This window comes from Ovis aries, chromosome 13, assembly GCF_016772045.2.
Source record: "Ovis aries strain OAR_USU_Benz2616 breed Rambouillet chromosome 13, ARS-UI_Ramb_v3.0, whole genome shotgun sequence".
Classification (NCBI taxonomy): domain Eukaryota; kingdom Metazoa; phylum Chordata; class Mammalia; order Artiodactyla; family Bovidae; genus Ovis; species Ovis aries.
In genome coordinates this window covers 35,558,614-35,571,487 of record NC_056066.1, presented here as the reverse complement: position 1 = coordinate 35,571,487, position 12,874 = coordinate 35,558,614, and positions in this window count along the sequence as shown.

Below are 12,874 nucleotides of genomic sequence, written 5' to 3'. Positions count from 1 at the left end.
AAATATAAAATATTGAGGATTTAGATATATCTGAAGCTGACTTCTTTTTATTTAGATCACATTCATGAATTAAGAATCTAAGTCAACATAAATTTCCAGACAGATAAAAAAAGAAATGAAAGAAAATTTGACAGATTGAGAGAGATGTAGGATCTATCGAGGAGGACAGACACAATTTCAGAAAGAGAAATAGACAGTAAGAGGAAAATGTAAGTTTGATGCAGCCATCATATGCCAAGCAGAATACATTTTGAGAGACTGGTATTTAGTGACATCCTCCTAAAATTTTACAAGAATGACAAAAACTCTTAGAAGCTTTATGACATAAAGAAAACAAAATGAACAATAAGTTCTAAGGCAAAGGACCCAGGCATTTCCCTTGTTGTCCAGTGGTTAAGAATCCACCTTCCGATGCAGGAGACGCAGGTTCAACCCCTGGCTGCGGAACTAAGATCCCACATGCTCCAGGGCAACAGCCCACATGCTGCAACCACTGAGCCTGCATGCCACAACTGAGACACGGCCAAATAAGCACATAAGTGTTTCTAAAAGTTCAATAATAAGGCACAGGACCCATGCTTCCAAATTTAAAAAATTTTCCAATTTTTACTGTACTCATTGTCATACACATTTTAGCTCTTGGGTCTATCTTCTCAAATCTTGTCACTCATCAAACTCCTGTGTTTTCTCCCACGTATTGTATATTGTCTCAACTGGAAAACTGGAAATGACTTTTAAGCTTATTAACTTTCTGGTCAAGAACATTCTTTAAACATAGACTACTGTACTCTTTGTAGAAATACAGATTTAAGGTTTTTAGTAACAGCTCATATGGTCCCTCAGTTCTGTTCAGTTCAGTCACTCAGTCGTGTCCGACTCTTTGCACCCCCATGAATTGTAGCATGCCTTGCCTCCCTGTCCATCACCAACTCCTGGAGTTCACTCAAATTTGTGTCCATCGAGTCGGTGATGCCATCCAGCCATTTCTTCCTCTGTTGTCCCCTTCTCCTCCCGCCCCCAATCCGTCCCAGCATCAGGGTCTTTCCCAATGAGTCAACTCTTCGCATGAGGCGGCTGAAGTATTGGAGTTTCAGCTTTAGCATCAGTCCTTCCAATGAACACCCAGGACTGATCTCCTTTAGAATGGACTGGTTGGATCTCCTTGCAGTCCAAAGGACTCTCAAGAGTCTTCTCCAACACCACAGTTCAAACGCATCAATTCTTCAGTGCTCAGCCTTCTTCACAGTCCAACTCTCACATCCATACATGACCACTGGAAAAACCATAGCCTTGACTAGATGGACCTCTGTTGGCAAAGTGATGTCTCTGCTTTTTAATATGCTATCTAGGTTGGTCATAGCTTTCCTTCCAAGGAATAAGCGTCTTTTAATTTCATGGCTGCAATCACTATCTGTGGTGATTTTGGAGCCCAAAAATATAGTCTGACAGTGTTTCCACTGTTCCCCATCTATTTCCCATGAAATGATGGGACCAGATGCCATGATATTTGTTTTCTGAATGTTGAACTTTAAGCCAACTTTTTCACTCTCCTCTTTCACTTTCATCAAGAGGCTCTTTACTTTCATCAAGTTCCTCTCCACTTTCTGCCATAAGAGTGGCGTCATCTGCATATCTGAGGTTATTGATATTTCTCCTGGCAATCTTGATTCCAGCTTGTGCTTCTTCCCGCCCAGCGTTTCTCATGATGTACTCTGCATATAAATAAGCAGGGCGACAATATACAGCCTTGATATACTCCTTTTCCTATTTGGAACCAGTGTGTTGGTCCATGTCCAGTTCTAACTGTTGCTTCCTGACCTGCATATAGGTTTCTCAACAGGCAGGTCAGGTGGTCTGGTATTCCCATCTCTTTCAGAATTTTCCACAGTTTATTGTGATCCACACAGTCAAAGGCTTTGGCATAGTCAATAAAGCAGAAATAGATGTTTTTCTGGAACTCTCTTGCTTTTTCCATGATCCAGCGGATGTTGGCAATTTGATCTCTGGTTCCTCTGCCTTTTCGAAAACCAGCTTGAACATCAGGGAGTTCACGGTTCACGTATTGCTGAAGTCTGGCTTGGAGAATTTTGAGCATTACTTTACTAGCATGTGAGATGAGTGCAATTGTGCAGTAGTTTGAGTATTCTTTGGCATTGCCTTTCTTTGAGATTGGAATGAAAACTGCCCTTTTCCAGTCCTGTGGCCACTGCTGAGCTTTCCAAATTTGCTGGCATATTGAGTGCAGCACTCTCACAGCATCATCTTTCAGGATTTGAAATAGCTCAACTGGAATTCCATCACCTCCACTAGCTTTGTAGTGATGCTTTCTAGGGCCCACTTGACTTCACATTCCAGGATGTCTGGCTCTAGGTGAGTGATCACCCCATTGTGATTATCTTGGTTGTGAAGATCTTTTTTGTACAGTTCTTCTGTGTATTCTTGCCACCTCTAAACAGCACTAATAACTAGTTTCAGATAATAAATTGAATCTAAGTTTTGCTTTTTGTCCATATTACATTTTAAACCAATTTTGGTTGGTGGCTCAGATGGTAAAGCATCTGTCTACAATGCGGGAGACCTGGGTTCAATCCCTGTGTTGGGAAGATCCCCTGGAGAAGGCAATGGCAATCCACTCCAGTACTATTGCCTGGAAAATCTCATGGACAGAGGAGCCTGGTAGGCTACAGTCCATGGGGTCGCAAAGTCGGACACGACTGAGCGATTTCAGTTCAGTTCAAAGACATTTTTAAATGTATCATATGTTTGCAATTAAGTAAAAATTATATGTGTAGACTTAGATGGCAAATAAATACATTCTAATAGAAGGCAAGTTTCTCTATTAGTGCTTACTCAAATAAGGAGAAGGGTATGTGTTTCCCTTCGTTGCTGACTACAGTGTTCATGTAAAGATTAAGAATACTAATTTTGTAGGATTAGGTGGCTGCTCTTTGATCAAGGGAAGATTATTTTCCACATGCATCCCATTGGCTACAATATAGGGATGATGACAATGTATGATAATGACAATGACAATAGTTAACATTTATTGAAAGATAATCACTAAAACAGGAGTCAGCAAATTTTTCTGTATAGGGGCAGATAGGAAATAATTTAGACTTTGCAAGCCACAGTCTTAGTCTCAATTACTCAGCTCTGGTATCATAGTATTAAAGAAGCTATTGTTCAGTCACTAAGTTGTATCCAACTCTTTTCAATCCCATGGACTGCAGCACTCCAGGCTTCCTTGTCCTTCACTATCTTCTGGGGTTTGCTCAAATTCATGTCCGTTGAGTTGGTGGTACCATCCAATCATCTTATTCTCTGCCGCCCTATTCTCTTCCTGCCCTCAATCTTTACCAGCATCAGGAATCTTTCCCGGCATCAGGAATCTTTCCCCACCATCCCATTTCGCTGGGTTAGCTCTTCACATCAGGTGGCCAAAGTACTGGAGTTCAACTTCAGCATCAGTCCTTCCAATGAATATTCAGGACTGATTTCCTTTAGGATGGACTGGTTGGATCTCCTTGCTGTCCAAGGGACTCTCAAGAGTCTTCTCCAGTACCACAGTTTGAAAGCACTTTAGCCAATATGTAATTAAATGAGCATAGCTGTGTTCCAATAAAACTTTATTTACTTTATAGGTCAGTCAAAACTTTATAGGTCAGGGTTCAGATTTGGCCTGAGGGCTGTAATTTTCTGGCCCCTGGATTAAATAAGGGAGGATATTTGAATTCCAGTGAATTACTTTACTGTAGCTAAGTGTTGTATTTCTTTAACTCCTGCTTTATATTCCATTATTCTCTAAAATATATACATTATTCTTCACTTAGACAGTGAAGAATCTGCCTGCACTGCAGGAGACCTGGGTTTGATCCCTGGGTTGGGAAGATCCCCTGGAGAAGGGAATAGCAACTCACTCCAGTATTCTTGCCTAGAGAATTCCATGGACAGAGGAGCCTGGTGGGCTACAGTCCAGGGGGTTGCAAAGAGTCGGACATGACTGAGCAACTAACACTTTCAGTATATAAATAAAGATATATTAGATTTATTTTAATCTTAAAAAATTATTCCCATATCATGCATATTTGCTAAAGATTTAAAGCAACATTTTCTGTTTGAACAATAATAATTAGCATCTACTTATAAAGTAATGGTGTTAATTTTTACTGTATAACCAATCATCCCCCAAATGTAATGACTTAAAAAGCAGAGTACCAGTATTTGCTCACAGTTCTGTGGGTCAGTCCTTTGGGTCTGTCTTTGCTCCATGTAGGGTCAGCAGCTCTCAGTTCCCTGTCAGTGTATAGCTCTCACCTGGAGAAGCTGGGTTGGTTGCCATGGCTGGGTCCTCTTTCCATGTACTCTGGGTCCTCTCTCCATGTACTCTTTCATCCTTTATAGGACTAGCCTGAGCTTTTTGTGAAAAGTGGTTATGTGATAGGGAAGAGCACATGTGAATCCATATTGGATCTGTTTCTTTTTCATTAACCTTTGTACTCTATGCTTTTGTTACAAGTTCATCACTAAAGGGATGTTGTCCAGAGCTTAAACTGTACATAATGGTCTATCTCCGGGAATCCTGTTTCTCATGCCTGACTGTTAAGGTTGAAAATACCTTTGTTTAGCTTATGGGAAACATCCAGTGAAGCCCACCTGAGGATGGATGCAGGAAAGAAGAAATTAACACACCCCCTCTGGAGTCTGGCTGGAACCAGGAAATATTTGCTACAACTTATCACCTTTTTCACTCTACTTCCTCACCTTCCCTTCTTTGTTCTATAAAAGAAACTAGCATTCAAACACCAGCATAATGGATCTTTGGGACACTAGTCCACCATCTTCTCTGCCTGCTGACTTTCTGAATAAAATCACTATTCCTAGCCCCAGCAGCTTATTTCTCAATTGATTGGCTTGTCACACATTGAGCAGTATGAGCTTAGACTTGGTAACAGGCAGAGTCTTCAACAGCAAGAGAGGGAGGGGCTGTGTGCACAGGTGCTGGTCAAGCCTCCACTTGCACTGCACTTGCAGGGCAAGTCCCATGGTCAAGTCCAGATTTAAGGACTAGAAATAGATGGTCTCTTGAGGAGGGCACTGCAAAGGCACGTTGCAAAGGGACACAGAGGTACACTAGAGAGAACTGAGAGTCCACAAGATGGACTAGTGTCCTTGGAGTTGCGTCACATGTGCTCGCTTACTCCAGAACTGCTTTGCTGTCAGCCATGTAGGGTGTATAAGCCAGTTGACTCCAGAACTGGATCATCATCAGGCATGGATTTTGTACAACAGGGGCGAATAAGCATATGTGTTGCTTAAAGCCATTAAACTGATGTCTTTACATCTTTCCAAGACCAGGCCAAGACCAAAGCCATATAGTTAGTTAGCTTAGATACATATAGACCCTGACTGCTACTAAGAGGATTTAAAGCAGCTACTCAATTTCTTGTTCTCAGTTCTCTTGCATATTAGAGAAACACATTCCTCTCCATCTGAGCCCAAAGTCTGGCCTCCAGTCTAAGTAAAAGATGCACTCTTGATGGTCAAATATAACCCGATGCTTTTGAACTGTGGTGTTGGAGAAGACTCTTGAGAGTCCCTTGCACTGCAAGGAGATCAGTCCATTCTGAAGGAGATCAGTCCTGGGTGTTCATTGGAAGGACTGATGCTAAAGCTGAAACTCCAATACTTTGGCCACCTCATGCGAAGAGTTGACTCATTGGAAAAGACTCTGATGCTGGAAGGGATTGGGGGCAGGAGGAGAAGGGGACGACAGAGGATGAGATGGCTGGATGGCATCACCACCTCAATGGATGTGAGTTTGGGTGAACTCTGGGAGTTGGTGATGGACAGGGAGGCCTGGCATGCTGCAATTCATGGGGTCACAAAGAGTCGGACACCACTGAGCGACTGAAATGAACTGAACCCAGTTTAACACTAAAATGTTCTTAACTCCAGTTTCATTTTTCTGAGAATTCAGTGTTAGGCTTCTCTCTCTTAAATGGTAGCTCTCAGCCTCTTACATCCTTGCAGAAAGCATGGTTTTAGACTTTAAGTCTAAAAACTTGAGGTATTTTGATTTTTCTCAGTGTTTACCAGCCCATCTCAGTGACACAAGGCTCGTACTCTGATTTTCTTTGAAACCATTGTCTTCTGTATTAAATATTGTCATATGCCTATCACTCAATTACCAGGATAGACTGCCAAATCTATATTTATTTTCAAACAGAAGTTGCGAAGTCTACGACTCTCCTTTTTAAGGTTTTGGCTTTTCCTAATAAGTGCCAAAATATTTATTAAACAAGTCTCCAAATAAAAATTCTTGCCTGGAGAATCCCATGGATGGAGGAGCCTGGTGGGCTACAGTCCACGGGGTCGCAAAGAGTCGGACATGACTGAGCGACTTCACTTTTCCAAATAAAAAACCTCTTCTACATGTTTGCTGCTCTGTAACAAAAATATATGCTAAATTTAAGAAAAATACATGCTATAAAAAGCATATACTATAAAATGAAGCCTAAACTGACCTATTTTTTATTCTTCCTCAAGTCTTAGTCTCGACACAGTCATTCCTCTTTAGAAGTTTCTGTGCTTGCTATCGCTGATAGAAAAACAAAATTGATTTACAAAATATAGCAGAACTTGGCCAAAGTTGAGACACACTGTTAATATGGAAAGGGAGTTAACAGGGTAACTCCCAAAGAAGGGGACAAGAAAAATGCTCTTTTGAGAAAACAAAGTAGAAAGATTTTATCACAATCTGTTTTTTTCTCTCTACCTCTTCCTACTTTGGACTTTAATCACAGTCTTAGAGTTGCAGACGAACATCTAGGAGTATCCCACTCTCAAGACCTTTCGTATTTGTCTAATACAGTATTCATTTTCAAAGTAGACTATAATTTGGAGGCTGTTTGGACTTTTCAGGATTTCCCTCACCAGTGATCATGCTGCTGGAAGTTTTTGGTTAAGAGCAGTCCAGTACCTGAGCAGAATCCTATGGGGCATTCCAGGGACAGATCCCCGCTGTGTCCTCTGTCTGCCTCTTGTTTATGGAAAAAACTTTAGTCTCCAAGGCCTTCCTGAATTCCAAAGAATACATTTAATCAGAGAAGTAAGAAAATGCAGAAACAAAGGAAAACAGTCCAGCAAGACAGATAATGATAGTTTAGTCATTAAAGTCAAGGACATTTAGCTCCTTTCAAGGGCTACAGATAATATTCTGAGCCATATCCTTGAGCTATTTTGCAGGTATTGAAACCCCCACCAGGTAGAAGTTAAATGCATACTGATCACCAGCTTGTAAACACCAGACCAGTTGGAATTGGAAGGTTTCTGATTTTCATTCCTGATTACCTCATCACCAACCAATCAGAAGAATGTTCATGAGCTGATCACACACCCAGAAGCCCACTTCTTCACTCTGTCCTTAAAAACCTTTCCCTGAAAGCCTTTGGGGAATTTAGGCCTTTTGAGAATTAACTGCCCATTTTCCTTTCTTGGCCCCACATTGTGGCCAAGCTCAAACAGGAGGCTGGGAATTTAGAGAACAATCTTGAAAGGAATGACATTGCCTGAGGACATAACATAGACTGATTAGCATCAAACAGATATAAGATGGCAGACGATTGACTTTAACTAGACCTTGAGTCTCAGTGCGCACTCACTGTAACATATCAGCAAGCTAAGTAATGACCCTACAGACAGCATGATAGTTGCAAGTCCATAAAGTTCATAAAGGCGGGTGGTGGCCCAATTTTTGAAAACGCCCACCCTTTTTCCCCAGGTGGTGCTGGTAGTAAAGAATCCACCTGCCAATGCAGGAGACCTAAGAGATGTGGGTTCAATCCCTGGGTTGGGAAGGTCCCCTGGAGAAGGGCATGGCAACTCACTCCAGTATTCTTGCCTGGAGAATCCCATGGACAGAGGAGCCTAGCGGGCTACAGTCCATCGGGTCGCAGAGTTGGACATGACTGAATGACCTAGCACATAGCCTTCCCCAAGATAGCTGGAATACCCCTCCCACTCATCAGCCTAAGAAATGACCCACCCCTATAAAAACTGACACCCTCCTTCTGAGCTGCTGCTCTTGCCTTCTGAGGTGGCCCATACTTTGTGGAGTGTGTTTCTCTCTAAATAAATCCACATCTTACCTATCATTTTGTCTCACACTGAACTCTTTCTGCAATGAAATATCCAGAACCTGAAAGCATCACTACGAACAAAGCTAGTGGAGGTGATGGAATTCCAGTTGAGCTGTTTCAAATACTGAAAGATGATGCTGTGAAAGTGCTGCACTCAATATGCCAGCAAGTTTGGAAAACTCAGCTGTGGCCACAGGACTGGAAAAGGGCAGTTTTCATTCCAATTCCAAAGAAAGGCAATGCCAAAGAATGCTCAAACTACCGCACAATTGCACTCATCTCACATGCTAGCAAAGTAATGCTCAAGTTCTCCAAGCCAGACTTCAGCAATACGTGAACCGTGAACTCCCTGATGTTCAAGCTGGTTTTCAAAAAGGCAGAGGAACCAGAGATCAAATTGCCAACATCCGGTGGATCATGGAAAAAGCAAGAGAGTTCCAGAAAAAACATCTATTTCTGCTTTATTGACTATGCCAAAGCCTTTGACTGTATGGATCACAGTAAACTGTGGAAAATTCTGAAAGAGATGGGAATACAGACCACCTGACCTGCCTCTTGAGAAATCTGTATGCAGGTCAGGAAGCAACAGTTAGAACTGGACATGGAACAACAGACTGGTTCCAAATAGGAAAAGGAGTACGTCAAGGCTGTATATTGTCGCCCTGCTTATTTAACTTCTATGCAGAGTACATCATGAGAAACCCTGGACTGGAAGAAACACAAGCCGGAATCAAGATTGCCAGGAGAAATATCAATAACCTCAGATATGCAGATGACGCCACCCTTATGGCAGAAAGTGAAGAGGAGCTAAAAGCCTCTTGATGAAAGTGAAAGAGGAGAGTGAAAAAGTTGGCTTAAAGCTCAACATTCAGAAAACGAAGATCATGGCATCTGGTCCCATCACTTCATAGGAAATAGATGGGGAAACAGTAGAGACAGTGTCAGACTTTATTTTTTGGGGCTCCAAAAATCACTGCAGTTGGTGACTGCAGCCATAAAATTAAAAGACGCTTATTCCTTGGAAGAAAAGTTATGACCAACCTAGATAGTATATTCAAAAGCAGAGACATTACTTTGCCTACTGAGGTCCGTCTAGTCAAGGCTATGGTTTTTCCTGTGGTCATGTATGGATGTGAGAGTTGGACTGTGAAGAAGGCTGAGCACCTAAGAATTGATGCGTCTGAACTATAGTGTTGGAGAAGACTCTTGAGGGTCCCTTGGACTGCAAGGAAATCCAACCAGTCCATTCTGAAGATCAGCCCTGGGATTTCTTTGGAAGGAATGATGCTAAAGCTGAAGCTCCAGTACTTTGGCCACCTCATGCGAAGAGTTGACTCATTGGAAAAGACTCTGATCCTGGGAGAGATTGGGGGCAGGAGGAGAAGGGGACGACCCAGGATGAGATGGCTGGATGGCATCACAGACTCGATGAACGTGAGTCTGAGTGAACTCCGGGAGTTGGTGATGGACAGGGAGGCCTGGCGTGCTGCGATTCATGGAGTTGCAAAGTCGGACACGACTGAGAGACTGAACTGAACTGAACTGAGCTCCATTAAGTCCTCAGAGCAGGTGTGTGATCTCAGTTAAAAGACTTGGTTCAAATTCCAGTCTGGGTTTTGCCTGGGTTCAAGTTTCAATCTGAGTTGCACAGTTTCAAAATGCTGCACTTTCCTTCACCAGAACTTGGGGTTTTTATGGCCTGTAGGTGGGTGGACCCAAGTTTGGTTTTGTAACAGTCCCTTTTACTTAAGCCCAGCAAAGAAAAATGTGAAAACCAAAGAAGTAAACTTAAGATTTTGTTTTAGCTGATTTGAGGGAAAATGTGAAACCTCGCCACAAAGTACTTCTCAACAAAGCGTGCCTGGGTGAATTTCCTGGTGAAATTCAGGCCAGAGACAGACGCGAGTGAGCCCCGGTTTGCTGCATTGGATACCCCTAGTGAAGGGTTCTGTCCTCCTTTGGAAGAGCTTTGTTTGGAAGGGATCTGAAGAAGAAAAAGGGAGGAACAGGTTCTGAAGGTTATCTCCGTCCATCAGATTTCTGCAGGAGCCCCTCCAGGGCTGCTGCGCCCAGCACCTGTGGCTTTCTGGAGGTCATGTGTTGATGGTGCAAGGAAGCTGCACTTGGTAGGGATTGGTTCTCCTGGCTTCCTGAGATCTCAGCGAGCTCTAAATCTCTGTAGAGCATAGGTTTATTGCAGGAAGAGGGACCCCTTCCAGGGCCCGAAAATGGACTCTTGTCTAACACTGGAAATGAATTGTCTGAGGAGACACATGTGTTGACAAAGCAAGAGATTTTATTGGGAAACGGCACCCGGGTTGAGAGCAGTAGGGTAAGGGAACCCAGGAGAACAGCTCTGCTGCGTGACTCGCAGTCTCGGGTTTTATGGTGATGGGATTAGTTTCCGGATGGTCTTTGGCCAATCATTCTAATTCAGAGTATTTCCTGGTGGCGCACATGTCGCTCAGCCAAGATGGATGCTAGCTAGAGGGATTCTGGGAAGTGGACGGACACGCGGTGTCTCCTTTAGACCTTTCCCAAAATCTTCCGGTTGGTGGTGGCTTACTAGTTCCTTATTCCTTATCAGGATCTCCTCTCATAAAACAACTCATGCAAATAGTTACTATGGTGCCTGGCCAGGGTGGGCGGTTTCAGTGTGCTTCCCCTAACAGGTTTGTCTGTAGGTGCAGGGAGCTCACTGGAACTGATGGAAGTAATGGTGTCAGGAAGGGAGGGTGATGAGGAATTTACGGTAGCAGATAGAGCAAGCCTGAAGGAGGAGATTGCCAAAGGCTTGCACCCATGTTTCCCTTGACAGCCTCCCTTTCTTTTCCTTTGCAGTGTCTGTCTCTTCATCCCTTTTTCTTTTTTTCCTATTTCTTCTTACTTTTGTTATTGACTATTCACAATTTCTTTTCTTTATTGTACTTCTTTTGATATTGCTTGTGTGCATGCTTAGTCACGTCCAGCTCTTTGTTACCCCATGGACTGTAGCCTGTCAAACTCCTCTGTCCATGGAATTTTCCAGGCAAGACTGCTAGAGTGGGTTGCCATTTCCTTCTCCAGGGGATCTTCCCACCCCAGGGATTGAACCCAAGTTTCTTGTGTCTCCTGCATTGGCAGGTAGATTCTTTACCACTATGTCACCTGGGAAGCCCATTTTATAGAATTCACTTATTGTATTTTTGCTCAGCATAGGTAACTAAACTAAGAAATTGTACTAAGACATTTCACATTTTAATTTCCTTTCCTAAAAGTTATACACTAAGAGCCTTGTGTCAGTGACCTGTGGGATGGCTGCTTGTCGTGGGGCAGTTAGTTACTGTTTGACACTGCCTGATTTCGTCTCTCAGCCTGTTTTGAGAACCCTTTACTGTGAGTCATTTTTGGAAGTGGCATCTTTCCTTCATGGGAACAAAAGGCTGTAGGACCAGGCAAATAGCACGGAGAGGAGTATTGAGCCTATTACCGATGACTGGATATTTAGACACTCTTGAGACTGAATGTTGAATCACTGAAGCACTGGGATGAAAACAGTTACCAGCTGAGAAGACATTCTTACTGCAGCAAGAACTTTGCTGACAACTTACTTCCTGACCCTTGAGAGCAACTTGGTTCCTGTTCTTTGTCCAAGTTGGGGGACCCAACTTTCCAAGAATTCTCTAAGCTCTTCTAATAAATTCCATTTTGCTTATTATAGCCAGAGTCGGTTTTTGATGTTCTCAAGAAAAAAAAAATCCAGATTCTATTGCCAAAAATGTTCCAGGATACCAACTCAACAGTGCTCTCTGAAGATGATGAGTCACTCTAGATACTTCAGGGACATATTTACCATTTCTAAATGAATTTTGATATTTAAAGTGAAAATTTAGAAAATTCAGCAAAAAAATAGAAAGAAAAAAAAATGTTCTCATCAGTTCAACGAAGCTACTTAAAATTATTTGTAGTTATCTCAAAATCAAAAAAGAACATATTTCTACATATCTACCCATCTATTTGAGCATGAATAAGGTAGAAATTCTGTTCTCTTTTCGTCTTTGTTACTTAGTCTTTTTTTCTATCTGTAGCCAGGTCTGTATACAACAGATCTTCATCAATGTTGGAGCCTGTCAATTCAACCACAGAAATTTCTATGACATTTCTGCTAAAGACCAGTATTTTGTTTGTTCGGTCTGCAGGAAAATAAAAGTCAGGAATGTGTTCAGGCCATACTGTCTTTTACATCACATTTATAGTGGATGGTAAACACTTAAATTGCCCAGTATGAGATGAGGATTTTGAAGCTTGATTTTGAAGCCCTAGGTTCATAGGTAATTCCTTGCATTTACTTGCTGTGTAATCTGAGGCATATTATGTGATCTTTATGCTTTAGTTTCTCTATTTGCAAAAAGGGGATGAGAAATTTGCCTTCAAGGTGAATGTGAATATTAAAGGTAACATATGAAAAATGCCTGGTCATTCATTGTGTGTAACCTCTATTGTCCATGTGTCACCTATAGAAAGTAGGCTGTAAACTACAGATAGTGTTAAATATAAAAGGAGAGCAGCCAATTTCATAGTTTTTTTCCTCTTACCTATTACCTTAAATCAATAGTTCTTTTTTTTAAAGTAACATATATTTATTTGGGTAACTGGGTTTTAGTTGCAACATGTGGGATCTAGTTCCCTGACCAGGGATTGAACCCAAGCCCCTGTGTTGGGAGCTTGGAGTCTTAGCTATCAGACCAACAGGAAAA